Consider the following 21,421-nt stretch of genomic DNA (forward strand, 5'->3'; position numbering starts at 1 on the left):
TGTCTTATTGGACGTTACGCAATGTAAAGCGGAAGACATTCACTCTGTGATCGGTGCAGAAGCATTTGCTAAATAGTGTCATGCGTGATAAGAAAAAACAAAAAGAAACAAGGTGGATTAGAAACGCGATAGAATCACCGTTGCGTGGACTACTTACACTTAAAATCGTGTTAATATAAAGCGACTCTGGCCCACCTTGCTAGCAACAATCTTAAAGTCTATCCGTGTAGTTGTCACACCCACCAATCGAGAGCGCGGCTGCTAGTTCCCCCCGCCGCCAACTTTGAGTCGCTGTTGAACCTGAAGAACTGCTATATGAGGCTCATATCCAGCCAGTGAGCACACATGCAAGCAAATGAAATGAGACTCTGTTCCAAGTGCAAACGAAGAACCTGGGCGGAAAGCCCTGAATGCCAAACGAACAGCGTCGGGTGACGGCGACTGACTGCGTAGTACACAGATTGCGCTCCTTCGACGCCTGCATCGCTGCGGTGGGCGGTCGTAGCTAGTCGTAGCAGGCCGTCTCACCTCTGTTGCTTCTACCTGAAAACCAGAGCCATGTGATATTTTTGCTGCCGAAGTTTTTAAGTCTACGTTCGAAGCTAACAAACTTTACACAAAGCCAACGCCTAGCAAACCTATCCTCTTTTTTATCTGTCGGCAAATGGCCGCCAGGGTGGTGACATTGTCGCTGAAACCCCTAATAGCTTTGTATCGAGTTCGTATCGCTTGGCCGAAACACTTCTCATAGCACCTTTTTTCTTGGACACACGCATTTCTTCGTGAAAACTCGTTTCTTTGCTTTCTTCTAATATCAAATTCGGGTGCCGCGTACTTTGGTGAAATGAGTGCGAGAAAACTTTCAAACTTTCGATAAAACGAACTATCGATGAAACGTCGCGTGTTGATGAAAAGATCTGTCGATGAAACGTGGTTTCAACCAGCTGATTGCCACCACGTTGTGCCTCCTTTTATTTTGAACGATAACTATTATGATACTCCTATAGGTGTATAAAGCGTTTAAAATGCCTGTCCTTGTTGTAAAATGTGTTTTTATTTGCCGTTATTTTTTTTATTTTTATTGAACGCTGCCCCGTTGTGAAATGTTTTACTTAAAAAGGCCGCCGTACAGTTCTCGCTTTCCACTTTTTTGCGTTTCCTCCTCTCCTGTCCTCCTTTCCTCCCTTCACCGCCCTCCGCGACCTGTTCACCGCCCTTCCCCGAGGGGCCAACACGGAGAATGGATTAGGAGACGCCTCCGTTAAATCCGGCTTAACCCGCCGAAGAGGGGGCCTGCTGCTTGGTGTCGTCCCAATCCGGCTGACGCCTCCATTCGGCTATTGCCTCAATTCGGCTAGAAGTTTCAATTCGGCTGGACGTTCCAGTTCGGCTACATCCTCAATTCGGCTAGAAGTTTCAATTCGGCTGCATGCTTCAGTTCGGCTAGATCCTTGCTTCAATTCGGCTGGACGTTCCAAGTTGATCAAGCTAGGCATCCAAGCATAAGGTGCCCCCAATTTTTTTAGAGAGACGTTAACTATATCTCTATCTTGCCTTAACATTGCAACGTGCAAGCTCAGATCAATAAGTTCAAGCAGCTACGAAGGCTTTGGGCACAGAAACATTTGTGTTTGTGTTGTTTGTTCTGTGAAGCTGCTGTGCAAACACCAGGTCTCTGCTTCAAAGAAATTTATTCACTTGCCCAAAGAATGGATTACAGCAGACCAAAGATTGCTTCTTCCAGTGCTGGCCACTGCTCACGTGAAAGGGACAGGACTCCTTGGCAGCTCCTACGTCGAACTGAGTTGAAGAAAAAAAGAAGATACCTGCATCAGTTATGAGACAAAACAATATGGCAGGGGCTCAATCCAGTGATTTACATCTTCAGGAGGCTAAGGAGAATGTAACAGTATACCTGTAATTTTTTTTCAAGGTCACAAATTTGCCTCAAAATTGGCTAAACGCACCAGTAGCTATGACTGACCTCGTAACCAAAACCTTACGTCCGCAAAAAATTGTTTGGCGACATTGAATTTTTAAATTCGGTCCTCATCATATTTTCAAAGTGAAAGTTTCTACTGGCAGTATTAAAAATATGGAGGCTCGGGCAAGCTGGTGTTGCATACTCCTCTACAGCGCGAAAAATTCGCAACCAAGCACAAGCACACACAAAAGGAAAAGACATTCATGAAGCTCTGACTTGCAACTCAGTCTTGTATTATTTCTTCTCTGCCTGCGCCTGTCTTTTTAAACAATAAGATTTTTTTTTGTTATTTTTGGTTTTATCTGGATGCAAGATAATCTAATTCTTTTTTGTAATAAATCTGGACAAGGTTTAGTGACAGTTTTCTTCTAACCTCGAAATCTTTTCAGCTTCAATAACTTCCCTAATTAGTTGGTTATTACTTTTACTTATTACGAGGCAATGTTTTTAGTTCTGCTTGACATCTGCAATCTTGGTAATGTATGCCTTAGTGTCCAGAAGTGATTCTGTTTATGTTGTAGTCGTGTTCCCCTTGTCTATGTGACATCAGTATTTGTGACGTCGGGGTGGGGAGGGGTTGGGTTTTGGCAGTAGAACTTGTTTCCAACTGATTAGAAGAATTTCGATGGCAACAAACAAAAGCCTGCGGAACCCCAACAATAGCTCAGCAGCACGAAAGAAATATGTTCCATTCTGTTCTCTGATGTCGTTGTGCTAGCCATGCTCCAAACAAGAGTTTCGAACAAACCATTTGGGCTTCGTAACGTGAAGAGGGGTACAGTTTCTATCATGAAGGAAGCCATTAGCCCGCAGATTTTGTGGGACGAGCGAAGGCGGCGGAACTTTCTAGATTTCACACTTCACCTCGCACAGACATGCAGCGCGGCACGTTCCCGTGGCACCTACGGCTGCGAGTAGCAAGTATGTCGGGGAGCCTTTAAAAAGGTGGGTAAAACAAAGTTTTTCAGTGACCGAATCGAGGAGACTGATAGCTTAATGTACCGACACTTGGATAAGTAACCCTGTTGTTGTTGTTGTTTACGGGTTTTATGGCCCAAGAGCTCCGACGGCCATACTGCGCCAAACTTGGTAGGATAAGTAACCCTGGTTTGCAAGTTTTGTCGTGGGAGAGTTGGTATTAACTGGGGTGTACTGCGAGTTGTAGAGGATCTAGAGTCACACCGCCATATTCAGCTCAAGAAACCTCGTCTAGGCACAGGCAACTCCTTCCGCAATCATTGAGACTATAAGTTAATTAATACACTTGTGTCTGGTTATTTTTTCTGTTTCTTTTGACTTTCTGAGAATCGAGAAACTCAGCAAGCAAATTTAATATCTAAATTATTCTGAAAAACTGAGAATTTAATCAAAACAAGCTCTGAGAAACATCAAATTTTCCACAAAGGTAAACTCCAGAAAACACCCTCCAATGCCGCAAAGGATTACATTCTTTTCCCCTGTCTTTCTTCTCCGACATTGTTTCCCTGCTTTTATCAGTCTCGGGTTTTCTAGATTATGATCGAGAAAGGATTAATTCTGGAAACACGGAATGCCGCTTATAGTGATGCTGCTATATGTCACGCTAGGGGTAGCCAGGCAGGCTCTGGTGCAGCTTGGTTATGACCTTCCTCGCAAAGGGAAGTTTTGGCATTGCATACGAGGTGATACTTGCCCAAGTCTAGAGGTTACCTTGGCAAGGTTATGGAAGCACCCATGCTCACAAGTACGGTAACTGCCCAGGTCACCTTGGAAGGTCTCAGTACACGGCAGGCACCACCGTCTGTCGTAGGTATGATGTGCTGCAATGTCTGATGATACAAACTGCAGCAAAACAAAACATATTTTCCTGTGAAACAGTATCCATAGCTGCAATCTCCGTACCAGCACACTGCATGACTAGCTAATCTCATTGTGCACTTCTTTCTACATTAGAAGCACAGTTTAGCCTGAAGGCGTCGGCATATTTCGGTTCCACGTATAAAGTCACTCATACAGATTTACGTCGAACAAACATATTTCGCCACGTCTGTGGCTGTGGCAGAAAATACTAAGAAAGGCGAGATAAATCTATGATTGCATGCTTGAAATGGTCAGAAATGGGAGGAAAAAGCCCCGAGACACTTTCCTCCCATTTCTCCTCCTGTGAACAGCAAGGCCGAGGGAGCACACCAGTGGTGCAATCGGTGGTTTGTACGCGGTGCTCGAACGTGATTAATTTACGATGTTTGGATACCATCATTTCAGCCATGTTGCGATTACATCGATACCTTAAGAACTGTCAAACGCTGATTGAAAAAAAATTGTACCGGCTCATTCACGACTTTCTTAGCTTTGGTTGCTCCCATTACGGAATAAAGTGTTTGTTCACCAAATAAACAACGCACTCCCGAGCTTCACCCAGTTTGTCACTGAAGGCTTTGTTCGTGTTTGAAGCTAGATCTTTGCTCAAAAAGCACTTCGAAATTACAAACAAATCTACGACTCTCAGCAACCCTCGTCTCATTGAACCGCAGCGCAGTTTTCGCCCAAAGGAGCCGCAAGTAACGACTCTTGAGAACAAAATAATTATCTATAAAAGCAATGCATGGTTCCGGCATTTGAGCACAAGGTATTTGATGTCTTTCGGAGAACGCTACAAAAGCTTAGTATTCCAACAAGAGCTTAAACGTAAAAAAATTTTAGTTTTCCTCGTATCGGCCTGAACTGGGCAGAGCCACCCGAACGATTCGACGTATGCAACATCCAAAACATGTGTCGCAAACTGCTGTGTGCAGCACGCCGGAGCAGCCATCTTTCCGAATGTTTGCAAGCTGGCTCACATCGTTTCGATGACCTGTGTCTTGCGTTTAACGTTTCGATGGCAGCCTTTCAATTTTAAGAACAAAGCGTCAAGTGCTAGCCTGGCTGTCAGTAACACTGTTGCTCAATGCGACAGTGTTCGCATTGAGCACACAGTTGCTCAATGCGAAGTGCAAACAAGTACGCCCATGACATGCTGGAAAGGACAGCCTGGCGCCTAGGCAGTACGGCCACGCAGGCCCAATCAAAGCTCGCAGGATGCTGTACATAGACTGCGCGACACTGTTAAGCACTACACACAACAAAGAAATAAATGCACCTTGATCCTACGAGAAAACTCTGACGACACAGAGTATAGTAAGACTTGCGAAGCTTGTAACTGGGTTCATGAGCTTTTAATCACTCCCGCGACACACACCTGCACACAATGTGTCATCCGAATTTACCCATTGGATCAAGGTACATTAAATTTTTTTCCGCTGCCAAATGGAAGGGAAGGTGCGACAACATTATCCTTTTGTCTTACCCTAGCATGAACTAGCTGGTAATGGTACAATTACAAGCGAGTTGCTTTCACTGCTGTCCCTCCTGCTCAAGCTCTCGTACAACCAAACCACAATTAAACGCAAGGCGCTTGCCCGCACTCGTAGCCACTCCGGCTAGTCCATGCTAAGACGCGACAAAGCATGGCAGGAAGCCTGCCACTACAGCACGTCGGCCGCCGGGCATGACTGGCGAGTGCAAGCGCCACGCGAGTCACATGAATGTTCTGCAATAGCTGCGTGACTTAAAAGAACCCAGATGAAACGCCGTTCGTTGTGCCATTCAGTGGTGCAGGGGTAGAACGTCGGGCTCCTAATCAAAAGGCTGTGGGCTCGATCCCCCTATAGGGGAGACATCATTGATCTTCTGTCATTAAGTGAACCCTATCTTTGCTTTTATTCTCTGTTCTTCTCATTCGACATGCTTCCGTGACCGACTGGGTAATCCATGTTGATCTACAACAACTGGATCGGTCGTTGCATGCTCTCAACCCTAGATATATAACACAGAGCTGCAAACAAAATCACAAAATTTTCAAGAGCCGCAGAGGGAGGGAGGAGGGGGGGGGGGGGGCCGCGGCAGGTTTTTTGTTTAGAGCTATAAACGAAACTCAAACTAATTTCGGTCTATCTTATATGAGTGAAAAGCAGTCCAATTGTGCGTAAGGCAGCAGTAGCACATTTAAAACGTGTTTCATTTCTCTTTTTGGGGAAGTGCTCCGGGAGAGAGGGAGATGGGGGAGAGAGAGGAGGGATAAGGGAGGGAGCGGCGAGCCGCACTTTAACACGCGGAGAGCCGCAGCTTGGCCACCCCTCTACTAGGGCATCGCCATGCAGGTTCTCAAGGAGCTTGGGAACGGCCTTTCCCTCTAAATTAATTCCTGGCATTGTATACTAGGCGATACCTGCTGTAGTCTATGGGTTACCTTTGCAGGGAGATGGAGGCATCGATGATCACACGTACGGCAATTGCCCATGTCGCACATCATCAAGGAAGGTCTTCATGAAGCAGGCAACTTGTCCTGTCGATGGAGACCCAAACATATCCTGCATATGTGGGTAAAGTGCCTAAAATTTAATTTAATTACAACTACAACTACTTCTCTCCAAAAGCATCATGACATCAAAGCTTGCCGCTTTCCATAGATGGACTCGCTAGCACAGCCTGGCCTTTTTCGGTCGGCCAGGGTGTCGAGAGTGTTTTGTAGCGACCCGCCACACGCCCTCAAATTTGAACTTGTGTGTTACTCAAATTTCGGAAGAGAAGCCTACTACCAAGTATGATAGAATTGTAGCAGGGGATCATGATGTTAGCTCCGTAGCCCCCGCAACCCAACCTCCATTATCGCCAGCCCCTTTGCCGTCTACTTCATCGCCCATCATGACTACCCGTCATCCCTTGTGGTTGACGCTTGTTCGTAGGGAAGGACTGGCTGGCACTGCTGGGCTCTGCGCCGCTACTCATCCCAATTCCCAAATGGAGACTGCGGCTGACCGATGACATCTGTCGTCTGCTTCCTTTCTTCGGTACTTTGCTTCGGTTAAGGAACTGTTTTTTGCAGATAGTATAACGTGTTGAAATCGCTTACCTACTAATTTCAACGGCAATTCATCTTGGAAGTGCCCACGCAAAGCTGGTGTCGCGATGTGTGGTGATATCAAACGCAGAGAGTGCCTGAAGAATTTTGAGGTTGCTCACACGATTTGTGGATTTGTTTGGACGCACTTTATGACAAACAAATCAGCGGCAAGCGGCTCATAGTCAGATCTTCTAAATTGCTGATTGCGACACTTCCCTGATGACTTGCTAAGTGCTTGGATATGGTCAAAAAACTTTGAGTGAAACCTATTCCTTCAGACTACGGATACGGAAGGCTCCGCTTCTCAGGGCGCGATGACCCAGGTCCCCTCTACAGCCCATCGAGACTTTGGACGGCGCTCGAATGCGTGCTCAGAGTGCAGTCCAGTGTTACTTTACTGCCATCGGACGGCACTCAGATACAACCTGGATTAAAACAATTCGCTTTTATTGTTATTGCGGTCACTGTGTAGGTCACTCACTGAGGTGAAGAGGAGGTGAGACGGGGTCCAGTCACCGCCGCGATCAACGACCGAAATCCAACGGTTCCGCAACTTGCTGACCCTTGTAAAACCAGGAGAACTGCCCACAAATTCACTTTACTGCGAATTGTATTATGCTGTGGGACTGAACGGTGAAATGTAATGCCTGCGGAAAAATAATCTCAACGGTCCTTGTAGTCGCGCACACTGCAAAGCCCCATCCTGGCCCCTCCGACGCGCGATGCCACATACTTTCGATTCCTAGAGTTTGCCTGTTCATCGCAGTTCGCCCAGTCTGCCGCTCACGGCAGCGCTCGCTATATCCCTTCCGTTCTGATAAAACCCACTAGACAGAACGAGTGAACGGGTGTGGTTTCGGAAAACGTAGTGTCTAGAAAACTGTCCGACGGCACTCTTGCAGAGCGTTCAAATGCCATTTGACGGTACTCCACTCGCACGTTCAAGTGGCGTCCGAAAGTCTCGTATAAAACGAGTTCTCAAAACGACTTTTACAAAGGGGAGTGTGGCGTATTGGTAAGATGTGTCACATAAGCACGTGATCCCGGGTTCGATCCCCACTGCGGGCTTACTTTATTGTTTTTGTTTTCTCGAACATTTTATTTTGCCGACGCATTTGGCGATATGTACATTTATTTTTTTACCATTAACACAGGAAAAAAACGAATGTTGTCGCCGAAATTTCGCTGAGCGAAATAGCATGGTACTTCGTTTCCGAAGGTGCATCGGGGAAAGCGGGGCTTGGTTTGGACGCCGCGAAGTGGCGTGTACGACAGGGCCAAATGGGTCAATAGCTTTGTAATTAGCAGCCGCATACTGTCGCCGCGAAGCGGCGTGAACGCAGGCGGGGGTGTGTGTTAACGAGCTCCCCAGTGATACACGCGCCGTCCGACTCCCGGACGGCACTTGCAGGCGCGATCGGAGTGCCGTTGGGCGGCACTGTAGACACAGCATTCGGAAAGTGCTTTGTGGCCCCTTCCCGAACTTGCGCTACCATGCTTTCGTGGATACTCACCCTTGATGAACGAACTGTGAAGTGGGACCGGTCAGTGATTCGGTATTACTTTCGCTGCAATCGGAGGCGTTGATTTGAACCGCTCGTGCCGTCGGGCGGCACTGTAGACACAGCCTTCGGAAAGTGCTTTGTGGCCCCTTCCCGAACTTGTGCTTCCATGCTTTCGTGGATACTCACCCTTGATGAACGAACTGTGAAGTGGGACCGGTCAGTGATTCGGTATTACTTTCGCTGCAATCGGAGGCGTTGATTTGAACCGCTCGTTCTCGAAATAGGAGCCTTGTCTTGAACAAAACCATCCAATAACTCGAAGGCCGCAACCACGTCGCACACAACTCTTTATCTGCCCCACATGCGTTGCGCCATCTTGGGTCCCAGTGTTGCCAGGTGAGGAAAACAAAAATCAGTGGACACTAGATAGAACTCAATCGAACTCCCTAAAATCAGTTAATAAAATTATACACTTTTTTTACTCCGAGACTAATCTTTTAGCAAATATCATAAGCTATAAAACAGCAGTTTAGATAAAACTGTATTCTCAAATTGAGCTATAATTAGTATTATTTTTATTGCGTCACTCTGCTGCAATGCCCGACAGAAATGTTTTAACGTCCAAAAGTCGGTTTGATTGTATCAACTATTCCGATGACTTGACTCAACGCTGCAATACAAAAACCCAAACTCCTCTGCGTGAAAACGGAACTACGTGGATGCGAGTTGCAAAACCTCTTCGTGGTCTGGAAACACTGTACGGGCGGCCGTCTTGAGTTTTGGTTTCTCCGCATTTCCTTCTAGGGCATGGACGCTCCGCCACTGAGTGCGATTCGGAAATTTTATTGTTTTCTGACTTACGACTGGTCACCCAACGTGGCCGAAGAGCTAGGCCGTCATGCGCTTCATCTCTGAGGACACTCTTTTTTCGATGCGAACACCGATGAAATCGTACTGTTTAGCGGTAGACTGTCTACCGTGTTACATGCGACTCAATTTTTTTTTTTTTTTTTTATTATTGACAAAAGTGTTTTATTATTATTTTTTTTTTTAGAAAGCTCTGTGTTTCAATGGAAACTGTGCCCTGGGAAATATTTTTCAGACGTTGCAAGAGCTAAATTGGTTTCAGATAGGAAAAATTGGGTTGTGTGTGTGTTTATACAGCCTAGAACTTGGTCTGCCTCACAGGGACGACGAGTCTCCCAGCTGTAGATGAGCAATTTAGCCAGTGCAGTACAATCTCTAGCCTGGGGTCTTGAACGTGCACCACGCAGTAGTGATACACGACCGCACGCCGGTACGATGGTCATCCAAAAGATAGCACTTACCTCAAGCACAGTTGACGGATGTTTCGCTATTATTGAAGATTTGTTCAACCCTGGCAGGATAACTGCATTGACTTTCTCAAGACTAAACAACTTTTTTTTCACCTCGGCTGCGAAAAAAAAAAAAAACGATGTAAAAAAATGAGTGTGAAATGAGGTTGGCACCACCCGTGTTGCTCCACTCGACGTCCGCCACGTAAGTTTTCGCCGCCGCGGCCGTCGAATTTTTAGCCACTGCGATAGCAAAATCTCTTCTCCATGAATGGTGAGCAAACAGACACGTAGTCTGTGTCTGTTATGTTTTCTATTCAAGAATATTTCAACAACAAACTTCTGTTTTGTTTTAGATGTGTTTTACAAACCTCGTTTACCGACGCCAGACAAAGTGTATGGAAATCGCTGCAAAGCAACGAGGTTGTTTTAATGGTCCAGGCTCAGGTGACGGAGGCTGATGGCGCGGGCTCCATTTTGGTTTTCTTAGTTGAAATATTTTTATCCAGTAGCGCGCGTGTATAAGGCTGTTGTGTCGCTTTATGTAGGCACGCTCGCGTTCTCGCCAGACGACATGGCGCCGCTTTAAGTTCCATCGCCGCTCCGCCATCATTACTAAAGTCCCTCTATCCTGGGATAAGTGGTGGCATTCATTGCTGTTGAAATGCTCGAGACACGTGACACGCGCCCCTTCTGGGAAGAACATGGCGGCTGAAATCTCTCTCAGTGCTGCGTTGTGCCGCCATGATCTTCCCAAGACCTGCACGTTGCACTTGCCTCGTGCATCGACGCGCTATGCGCTACTTCTAAAATATGAAGGGGCTTTTATCATTACTAAAGACCCTTCATGTTAAAAAAAAGTAGCGCAAGATGCGTCGATACACGCGGCACGTGCAACGTGCAGCCCTTGGGATGATCATGGCGGCACAGCGCAGCACTGAGCTAGATTTTAGACGACATGTTCTTCACAGAAGGGGCGCGTGGCACGTGTCTCGAGCATTTCCACAACATTGAATGGCACCACTTTTCCCAGGATAGAGGGTAGGGTGCCTTCATACAGTTTCGCCACGTCTGTCTTACCGCTCATTCACACTGGAAGCGGATCCGCGTTCGCAAAGCGGTTGCGAACGCGGTTGTATAAAGATCCAGTGCAATTGCACGCGCACCCGATGACATCAAGTGCGCGTGCATTTGTACTGGATATTTATACAACCGCGTTCGCAACCGCTTTGCGAACGCGGATCCGCTTCCAGTGTGAATGAGCGGTTAGGGTGGCGGCATCTCGGCCATTTCTATGCCCAGAATGCGTGCGCTTCGATCTCGTTCGCAGCGAGCGCTTATCCCTGCCCTGCGCTTTGGCGCAATTTTAAAGGGGCGATGCAACGATATTCAATTGGAATGTTTTTCACTTTACACGAGCTCACTGGCACAAGTGGGACTCAAGGATACTCGCACGCAACGCCACTGACCAAAAACACCTTTGTAGCGCTGTAATTTCGAGGAAAAAAACCGAGCGTTTTCATTCATTCTCTCCTTCGCAAAACCTGATGACGTAGCTGGGCGGTGGCAGTCCCGCCCAGTGACGATATTTGAATGCGGCTCATAGATTGGACCCGAGCATTGCGTGGGCACTTGATTTGGGCTCGAGAAGCTCGAGCTCGAAAAGCATTAGCTCGAGAAGAATTTGGGTAATATCCTGCGTCCAATCGCTGCAATGACGACAACAGCCTAACCATAACAATGTCTGGAACTCAGCGCGTGTCCTGTGCCTTGCCAACTCCAGCGCACGGCTATGATCAACATTGGCGGCATATAATAGGCTCCAGATCACGTGGCCGCGTGTTATGGTTGCGAGTTGAGGGGGTGAACGGAGCTCGTTTTTCTTTATTTTTTTTTTCTACGACTTCGATTGCGTGTGGTGAAAGACGAACGGGTATTTCACGGGTCATTAGCGTTAGGGATCCGTTTTAAGCGGTATTTGCGCAAATACAAAAATCGTTGCATCGCCCCTTTAAGGTCATTCGGCATGCGCAGGCAGTTTTCAATACAACAATGAGTGTCTTCGCCCTATGACAAACGCACATTGAGGCACCCTAACCCCCCATTCACACTGGAAGCGGATCCGCGTTCGCGAAGCGGTTGCGAAAGCGGTTCTATAAAGATCCAGTGCAATTGCACGCGCATTTGATGTCATCGTGTGCGCGTGCAATTGTACTCAATCCTTATACAACCGCGTTCGCAACCGCATTGCGAACGCGGATCCGCTTCCAGTGTGAATGAGCCCTAATAGAGGGGTGGTTCGAGCTCCCTCTAGCCGGACAAAGGCGCCCCGCAAAAGATTGCAGCACTGATCTCTAATCGATGACATAGCAGAACTAATAGAGCAACGCTGCTGAGCAGGCAAAAGGCAAAAGTACAAGACAGCGTGATTGAAAATCTTTGAAGCAGATCCGTTCACCAAACATAATTAATCGAGCCGCGCTCAAATTTGATGTCACGTGCAGTTGTTGATCATGAGTCAGACCCACGGGTCAGACCACTGATCAGTGATGGGCTAATGTTCCTTGGTATTCTGTAACCCGTAAAAAAAACGTACTCCCCCCCCCCCCCCCCCCCTCCGCCCTCCTTCCGCCGCCACTTAATGCTGGATGTAGCTCGTTTCTGGACTGCGAGTGCCGCAAGTTACAAATACAGTCGGCAGAGTCAAGTAAAACGCTGCTGTAGAGGCACACACACCTTCACGCACATTGTACTAGTAAAACACATCCACATGACGTCGAATCTTGATCGGTATGCAAGCGTACGAAGGCACAGAGACGTAGCACTTCGGCGTGACAAGGAAATTTTGATTACGTCGCGAGACCGGTGAAACTTGCTCTCGACGAATTGAGCCTTTTTCGTGCGGCCCTGCACCTTCGTAAAATTTTCCACGTGTTCTCAACAGTAAGTCTCAACGCTTACGCAGGGTCTTGGAAAACCTCTTTTGCGAATGACGACGAACGAGTAGAAAACGTTTCTCCTGCACGCTGACGGCTGCCTTTGTAACGCTAGCAAAACCGCAATTTGTTTATTTGCAAGATGGCCGCCCGGTGACTTCACTAGCACTTCAGCGACCAAGCGGGTATGCGCGATCAACAATAGACCTATCGCCAAATTACCCAAGCATCAAGGAGAATGCAGGGATTGGTGTTCCACGCGCCGCACGTGCTGGCCTCACATTAGTAACTTTCCAAAGCAGATGTCTAAAACAAATTGCATCTTACACGCGCGTTCGTCAACGCTTTATTTTGCTTATTTACTTCGAATCTTTTACACGGGGAAGGCATAGGCGTGCGGCGCCTGGAACACCAATCCCTGCATTCTTCTTGATGCTTGGGTAATTTAGTATTAGGTATATTTTCATAGAGATCAATACTGCAAACGTCCCATCTTTTGCGGGGCTCCTTTGTCTGGTCAGAGGGAGTGATGGCGGAGCGGCGGCCGTGTTGTCCGGCGAGGCCGTGAGCGTGCCAATATAAAGCGGCACTACAGCGTCTATCCAGGCGCGCTAATGAATAAAAATATTTAAACCAAGAAAACAAAAATGGAGCACGCGCCATCAGCCCCCGTTCGAAATTCTATTAGCGATGTGCGCGGCCAAAAGCGTCGCTGTGGTCAGCTTTCCACGATTGGCCAAACCATGGTCATATGAGCACTGTCAGATTGTCAACTTTGACGGTGTTAGTTTCGGATTGGCATGGCTCCTAGCTTCTACTGTGCTTTTTAAACACACCATTGAACTCGTCGTCGCACCCGATGGTAAGTAGCCAGAATAGCAACTGGTGACGTCACGGCGAGGCAAATCCCCGTCGTGACGTCACGGAGGGAAACAATAAGAGGGCGCCACCGAAAAATCTCGGCGCTAATACTTGGTGTCAATAATTTTTACAGTTGGTCCTGCAGCTAGAGCGCTCGTTTAGCCGTGCCGCTGTCACACTAGGAGCTCGCGCTCGTAGCCTTGGGGCTTTGTCAGCACTAAGATAACACGAATGTATTCCCGGCGAGAAGCACGTAAGGGGCGCTTCAACGATCCTCACTCTAAAGCCCCTTCACGTTTCAAAAGTAGCGCAACGTGCGTGGATCCACGAGGCACGTGCCGTACTTGGGAAGATCATGGCTGCACAGCGCAGCAATGATCAATATTTCAGACGTTATGCTCTTCCCAGAAGTAACGCGCGGCACGTGTCTTGGGCATTTCCAAAACAATTAATGACGCCACTTTTTCCAAGATGAGGGACTTTACCTCACTGCGGCGGCTACACGCGCTAATCAAGCGCTGATGTTTTTGTTCCCACATACAGCACCGATGTAGCTTTCGTGTTAGAACCGCGAGTCACCCCGGCATGTCCGGCCGTGTCTCGTATACCGCATTTAGGTTGCTCCTGTTGCTGCGCTTCATGCGAAGTACCTATGTCCCTGTCTCTAATGTTGATTCAGTGCTAACGTAGCCAGATAGCCCTGCGTTATCTGTGAAAAAATACATTTAAAAAGGGGAAAAAAAAGAACATCGATTCAATCTTGTTTTGGGATGCGAAAAGGATCCACCTGATAGCGACTCCCAACCCAAACTTCTCGACGTAAGCAGGACTGGTGAAGGCGAGCGGGTTGAACATGAATACATAAAATTGAAAAAATGAAACACAGAGGACAAGCACAGGACAACCACTTTCTTTCACGAAAGAAAGTGGTTGTCCTGTGCTTGTCCTTTGTGTTTTATTCTTTCAATTTTATGTAAGCAGGAACGGGCGTTTTTTCCAGCTTTTTTTAATATTGATATTTTGTTTCACAAATCTTGAGAAAAATTTAGGAAAACAATCAATGACAACGCGAAGAAACATGCGCACGTTATCGCGCGGCGTGAAGCCATTTACAACTGTTAAACTGGGCTATGGTGTACTAGAACTGGGATAACTGGGCTCTAATCTTTTCACGAAGTTGTACCGAACCTCTCTATGAATTTTTTTTTATGCGCGTTGTAGAGTCGTTTTTCTTGATGCGCAAGTAGCTCAATGTGTGCGGAAAATACCGAGAGTTTAAATATTCTACACCACAGAGGTCTTGCTTTAATGTTTTGGAAAGCCAAAAAACAACCTCGTTGCTTTGCAGCGATTTCCATACACTTTGTCTGGCGTCGGTAAACGAGGTTTGTAAAACACATCTAAAACAAAACAGAAGTTTGTTGTTGAAATATTCTTGAATAGAAAACATAACAGACACAGACTACGTGTCTGTTTGCTCACCATTCATGGAGAAGGGATTTTGCTATCGCAGTGGCTAAAAATTCGACGGCCGCGGCGGCGAAAACTTACGTGGCGGACGTCGAGTGGAGCAACACGGGTGGTGCCAACCTCATTTCACACTCATTTTTTTACATCGTTTTTTTCTTTTTTTTTCGCAGCCGAGGTGGAAAAAAAAGTTGTTTAGTCTTGAGAAAGTCAATGCAGTTATCCTGCCAGGGTTGAACAAATCTTCAATAATAGCGAAACATCCGTCAACTGTGCTTGAGGTAAGTGCTATCTTTTGGATGAGCATCGTACCGGCGTGCGGTCGTGTATCACTACTGCGTGGTGCACGTTCAAGACCCCAGGCTAGCGATTGTACTGCACTGGCTAAATTGCTCATCTACAGCTGGGAGACTCGTCGTCCCTGTGAGGCAGACCAAGTTCTAGGCTGTATAAACACACACACAACCCAATTTTTCCTATCTGAAACCAATTTAGCTCTTGCAACGTCTGAAAAATATTTCCCAGGGCACAGTTTCCATTGAAACACAGAGCTTTCTAAAAAAAAAAAAAATAATAAAACACTTTTGTCAATAAAAAAAAAAAAAAAAAATTGAGTCGCTTGTAACACGGTAGACAGTCTACCGCTAAACAGTACGATTTCATCGGTGTTCGCATCGAAAAAAGAGTGTCCTCAGAGATGAAGCGCATGACGGCCTAGCTCTTCGGCCACGTTGGGTGATCGGTCGGAAGTCAGAAAACAATAAAATTTCCGAATCGCACTCAGTGGCGGAGCGTCCATGCCCTAGAAGGAAATGCGGAGGAACCGAAACTCAAGACGGCCGCCCGTACAGTGTTTCCAGACCACGAAGAGGTTTTGCAACTCGCATCCACGTAGTTCCGATTTCACGCAGAGGAGTTTGGGTTTTTGTATTGCAGCGTTGAGTCAAGTCATCGGAATAGTTGATACAATCAAACCGACTTTTGGACGTTAAAACATTTCTGTCGGACATTGCAGCAGAGTGACGCAATAAAAATAATACTAATTATAGCTCAATTTCGGAATACAGTTTTATCTAAACTGCTGTTTTATAGCTTATGATATTTGCTAAAAGATTAGTCTCGGAGTAAAAAAAAGTGTATAATTTTATTAACTGATTTTAGGGAGTTCGATTGAGTTCTATCCAGTATCCACTTATTTTTGTTTTCCTCACCTGGCAACACTGGGACCCAAGATGGCGCAACGCATGTGGGGCAGGTTGAGAGTTGTGTGCGACGTGGTTGCGGCCTTTGAGTTATTGCATGGTTTTGTTCAAGACAAGGCTCCTATTTCGAGAACGAGCGGTTCCAATTAACGCCTCCGATTGCAGCGAAAGTAATACCGCATCACTGACCGGTCCCACTTCACAGTTCGTTCATCAAGGGTGACTATCCACGAAGGCATGGTAGCACAAGTTCGGGAAGGGGCCACAAAGCACTTTCCGAAGGCTGTGTCTACAGTGCCGCCCGACGGCACGAGCGGTTCAAATCAACGCCTCCGATTGCAGCGAAAGTAATACCGAATCACTGACCGGTCCCACTTCACAGTTCGTTCATCAAGGGTGAGTGTCCACGGAAGCATGGTAGCGCAAGTTCGGGAAGGGGCCACAAAGCACTTTCCGAAGGCTGTGTCTACAGTGCCGCCCGACGGCACGAGCGGTTCAAATCAACGCCTCCGATTGCAGCGAAAGTAATACCGAATCACTGACCGGTCCCACTTCACAGTTCGTTCATCAAGGGTGAGTGTCCACGGAAGCATGGTAGCGCAAGTTCGGGAAGGGGCCACAAAGCACTTTCCGAAGGCTGTGTCTACAGTGCCGCCCGACGGCACGAGCGGTTCAAATCAACGCCTCCGATTGCAGCGAAAGTAATACCGAATCACTGACCGGTCCCACTTCACAGTTCGTTCATCAAGGGTGAGTGTCCACGGAAGCATGGTAGCGCAAGTTCGGGAAGGGGCCACAAAGCACTTTCCGATGGCTGTGTCTACAGTGCCGCCCGACGGCACTCCAATCGCGCCTACAAGTGCCGTCCGGGAGTCGGACGGCGCGTGTATCACTGGGGAGCTCGTTAACACACACCCCCGCCTGCGTTCACGCCGCTTCGCGGCGACAGTATGCGGCTGCTAATTACAAAGCTATTGACCCATTTGGCCCTGTCGTACACGCCGCTTCGCGGCGTCCAAACCAAGCCCCGCTTTCCCCAATGCACCTCCGGAAACCAAGTACCATGCTATTTCGTTCGGCGAAATTTCGGCGACAACATTCGTTTTTTTCCTGTGTTAATGGTAAAAAAATAAATGTACATATCGCCAAATGCGTCGGCAAAATAAAATGTTCGAGAAAACAAAAACAATAAAGGAAGCCCGCAGTGGGGATCGAACCCGGGATCACGTGCTTATGTGACACATCTTACCAATACGCCACACTCCCCTTTGTAAAAGTCGTTTTGAGAACTCGTTTTATACGATACTCTCGGACGCCACTTGAACGCGCGAGTGGAGTACCGTCGGATGGCATTTGAACGCTCTGCAAGAGTGCCGTCGGACAGTTTTCTAGACACTACGTTTTCCGAAACCACAGCCGTTCACTCGTTCTGTCTAGTGGGTTTTATCAGAACGGAAGGGATATAGCGAGCGCTGCCGTGAGCGGCAGACTGGGCAAACTGCGATGAACAGGCAAACTCTAGGAATCGAAAGGATGTGGCATCGCGCGTCGGAGGGGCCAGGATGGGGCTTTGCAGTGTGCGCGACTACAAGGACCGTTGAGATTATTCTTCCGCAGGCATTACATTCCACCGTTCAGTCCCACAGCATAATACAATTCGCAGTAAAGTGAATTTGTGGGCAGTTCTCCTGGTTTTACAAGGGTCAGCAAGTTGCAGAACCGTTGGATTTCGGTCGTTGATCGCGGCGGTGACTGGACCCCGTCTCACCTCCTCTTCACCTCAGTGAGTGACCTACACAGTGACCACAATAACAATAAAAGCGAACTGTTTTAATCCAGGTTGTATCTGAGTGCCATCCGATGGCAGTAAAGTAACACTGGACTGCACTCTGAGCACGCATTCGAGCGCCGTCCAAAGTCTCGATGGGCTGTAGAGGGGACCTGGGTCATCGCGCCCTGAGAAGCGGAGCCTTCCGTATCCGTAGTCTGAAGGAATAGGTTTCACTCGAAGTTTTTTGACCATATCCAAGCACTTAGCAAGTCATCAGGGAAGTGTCGCAATCAGCAATTTAGAAGATGTGACTATGAGCCGCTTGCCGCTGATTTGTTTGTCATAAAGTGCGTCCCAACAAATCCACAAATCGTTTGAGCAACCTCAAAATTCTTCAGGCACTTTCTGCGTTTGATATCACCACACATCGCGACACCAGCTTTGCGCGGGCACTTCCAAGATGAATTGCCGTTGAAATGAGTAGGTAAGCGATTTCAACACGTTATACTATCTGCAAAAAACAGTTCCTAAACCGAAGCAAAGTACCGAAGAAAGGAAGCAGACGACAGATGTCACCGGTCAGCCGCAGTCTCCATTTGGGAATTGGGATGAGTAGCGGCGCAGAGCCCAGCAGTGCCAGCCAGTCCTTCCCTACGAACAAGCGTCAACCACAAGGGATGACGGGTAGTCATGATGGGCGATGAAGTAGACGGCAAAGGGGCTGGCGATAATGGAGGTTGGGTTGCGGGGGCTACGGAGCTAACATCATGATCCCCTGCTACAATTCTATCGTACTTGGTAGTAGGCTTCTCTTCCGAAATTTGAGTAACACACAAGTTCAACTTTGAGGGCGTGTGGCGGGTCGCTACAAAACACTCTCGACACCCTGGCCGACCGAAAAAGGCCAGGCTGTGCTAGCGAGTCCATCTATGGAAAGCGGCAAGCTTTGATGTCATGATGCTTTTGGAGAGAAGTAGTTGTAGTTGTAATTAAATTAAATTTTAGGCACTTTACCCACACATGCAGGATATGTTTGGGTCTCCATCGACAGGACAAGTTGCCTGCTTCATGAAGACCTTCCTTGATGATGTGCGACATGGGCAATTGCCGTACGTGTGATCATCGATGCCTCCATCTCCCTGCAAAGGTAACCCATAGACTACAGCAGGTATCGCCTAGTATACAATGCCAGGAATTAATTTAGAGGGAAAGGCCGTTCCCAAGCTCCTTGAGAACCTGCATGGCGATGCCCTAGTAGAGGGGTGGCCAAGCTGCGGCTCTCCGCGTGTTAAAGTGCGGCTCGCCGCTCCCTCCCTTATCCCTCCTCTCTCTCCCCCACCCCCCCCTCTCTCCCGGAGCACTTCCCCAAAAAGAGAAATGAAACGCGTTTTAAATGTGCTACTGCTGCCTTACACACAATTGGACTGCTTTTCACTCATATAAGATAGACCGAAATTAGTTTGAGTTTCGTTTATTGCTCTAAACAAAAAACCTGCCGCGGCCATCCCCCCCTCCTCCCTCCCTCTGCGGCTCTTGAAAATTTTGTGATTTTGTTTGCAGCTCTGTGTTATATATCTAGGGTTGAGAGCATGCAACGACCGATCCAGTTGTTGTAGATCAACATGGATTACCCACTCGGTCACGGAAGCACGTCGAATGAGAAGAACAGAGAATAAAAGCAAAGATAGGGTTCACTTAATGAAAGAAGATCAATGATGTCTCCCCTATAGGGGGATCGAGCCTACAACCTTTTGATTAGGAGCCCGATGTTCTACCCCTGCACCACTGAATGGCACAACGAACGGCGTTTCATCTGGGTTCTTTTAAGTCACGCAGCTATTGCAGAACATTCATGTGACTCGCGTGGCGCTTGCACTCACCAGTCATGCCCGGCGGCCGACGTGCTGTAGTGGCAGGCTTCCTGCCATGCTTTGTTGCGTCTTAGCATGGACTAGCCAGAGTGGCTACAAGTGCGGGCAAGCGCCTTGCGTTTAATTGCGGTTTGGTTGTACGAGAGCTCGAGCAGGAGGGACAGCAGTGAAAGCAACTCGCTTGTAATTGTACCATTACCAGCTAGTTCATGCTAGGGTAAGACAAAAGGATAATGTTGTCGCACCTTCCCTTCCATTTGGCAGCGGAAAGAAATTTAATGTACCTTGATCCAATGGGTAAATTCGGATGACACATTGTGTGCAGGTGTGTGTCGCGGGAGTGATTAAAAGCTCATGAACCCAGTTACAAGCTTCGCAAGTCTTACAATACTCTGTGTCATCAGAGTTTTCTCATAGGATCAAGGTGCATTTATTTCTTTGTTGTGTCTAGTGCTTAACAGTGTCGCGCAGTCTATGTACAGCATCCTGCGAGCTTTGATTGGGCCTGCGTGGCCGTACTGCCTAGGCGCCAGGCTGTCCTTTCCAGGATGTCATGGGCGTACTTGTTTACACTTTGCATTGAGCAACTGTGTGTGTGAACAGTGTTAGTGACAGCCAGGCAAGCACTTGACGCTTTGTTCTTAAAATTGAAAGGCTGCCATCGAAACGTTAAACGCAAGACACATGTGCATCGAAACAATGTGAGCCAGCGTGCAAACAGTCGGAAAGATGGCTGCTCCGGAGTGCTGCACACAGCAGTTTCCGACACATGCTTTGGATCTTGCATACGTCGGGTCGTTCGGGTGGCTCCGCCCAGTTCAGGCAGATACGAAGAAAACTGAAATTTTTTTACGTTTAAGCTCTTGTTGGAATACTAAGCTTTTGTAGCATTCTCCGAAAGACGTCAAATACCTTGTGCTCAAATGCCGGAACCATGCATTGCTTTTATAGATAATTATTTTGTTCTCAAGAGTCGTTACTTGCGGCTCCTTTGGGCGAAAACTGCGCTGCGGTTCAATGAGACAAGGGTTGCTGAGAGTCGTTGTAGATTTGTTTGTAATTTCGAAGTGCTTTTTGAGCGAAGATCTAGCTTCGAACACAAACAAAGCCTTCAGTGACATACTGGGTGAAGCTCGGGAGTGCGTTGTTTATTTGGTGAACAAACCCTTTATTCCGTAATGGGAGCAACCAAAGCTAAGAAAGTCGTGAATGAGCTGGTACAATTTTTTTTTCAATCAGCGTTTGACAGTTCTTAAGGTATCGATGTAATCGCAACATGGCTGAAATGATGGTATCCAAACATCGTAAATTAATCGCGTTCGAGCACCGCGTACAAACCACCGATTGCACCACTGGTGTGCTCCCTCGACCTTGCTGTTCACAGGAGGAGAAATGGGAGGAAAGTGTCTCGGGGCTTTTTCCTCCCATTTCTGACCATTTCAAGCATGCAATCATAGATTTATCTCGCCTTTCTTAGTATTTTCTGCCACAGCCACAGACGTGGCGAAATATGTTTGTTTGACGTAAATCTGTATGAGTGACTTTATACGTGGAACCGATATATGCCGACACCTTCAGGCTAAACTG

The sequence above is a fragment of the Ixodes scapularis genome, unplaced genomic scaffold, assembly GCF_016920785.2.
Source record: "Ixodes scapularis isolate PalLabHiFi unplaced genomic scaffold, ASM1692078v2 ptg001212l_1___fragment_1__unscaffolded, whole genome shotgun sequence".
NCBI classification, from domain to species: domain Eukaryota; kingdom Metazoa; phylum Arthropoda; class Arachnida; order Ixodida; family Ixodidae; genus Ixodes; species Ixodes scapularis.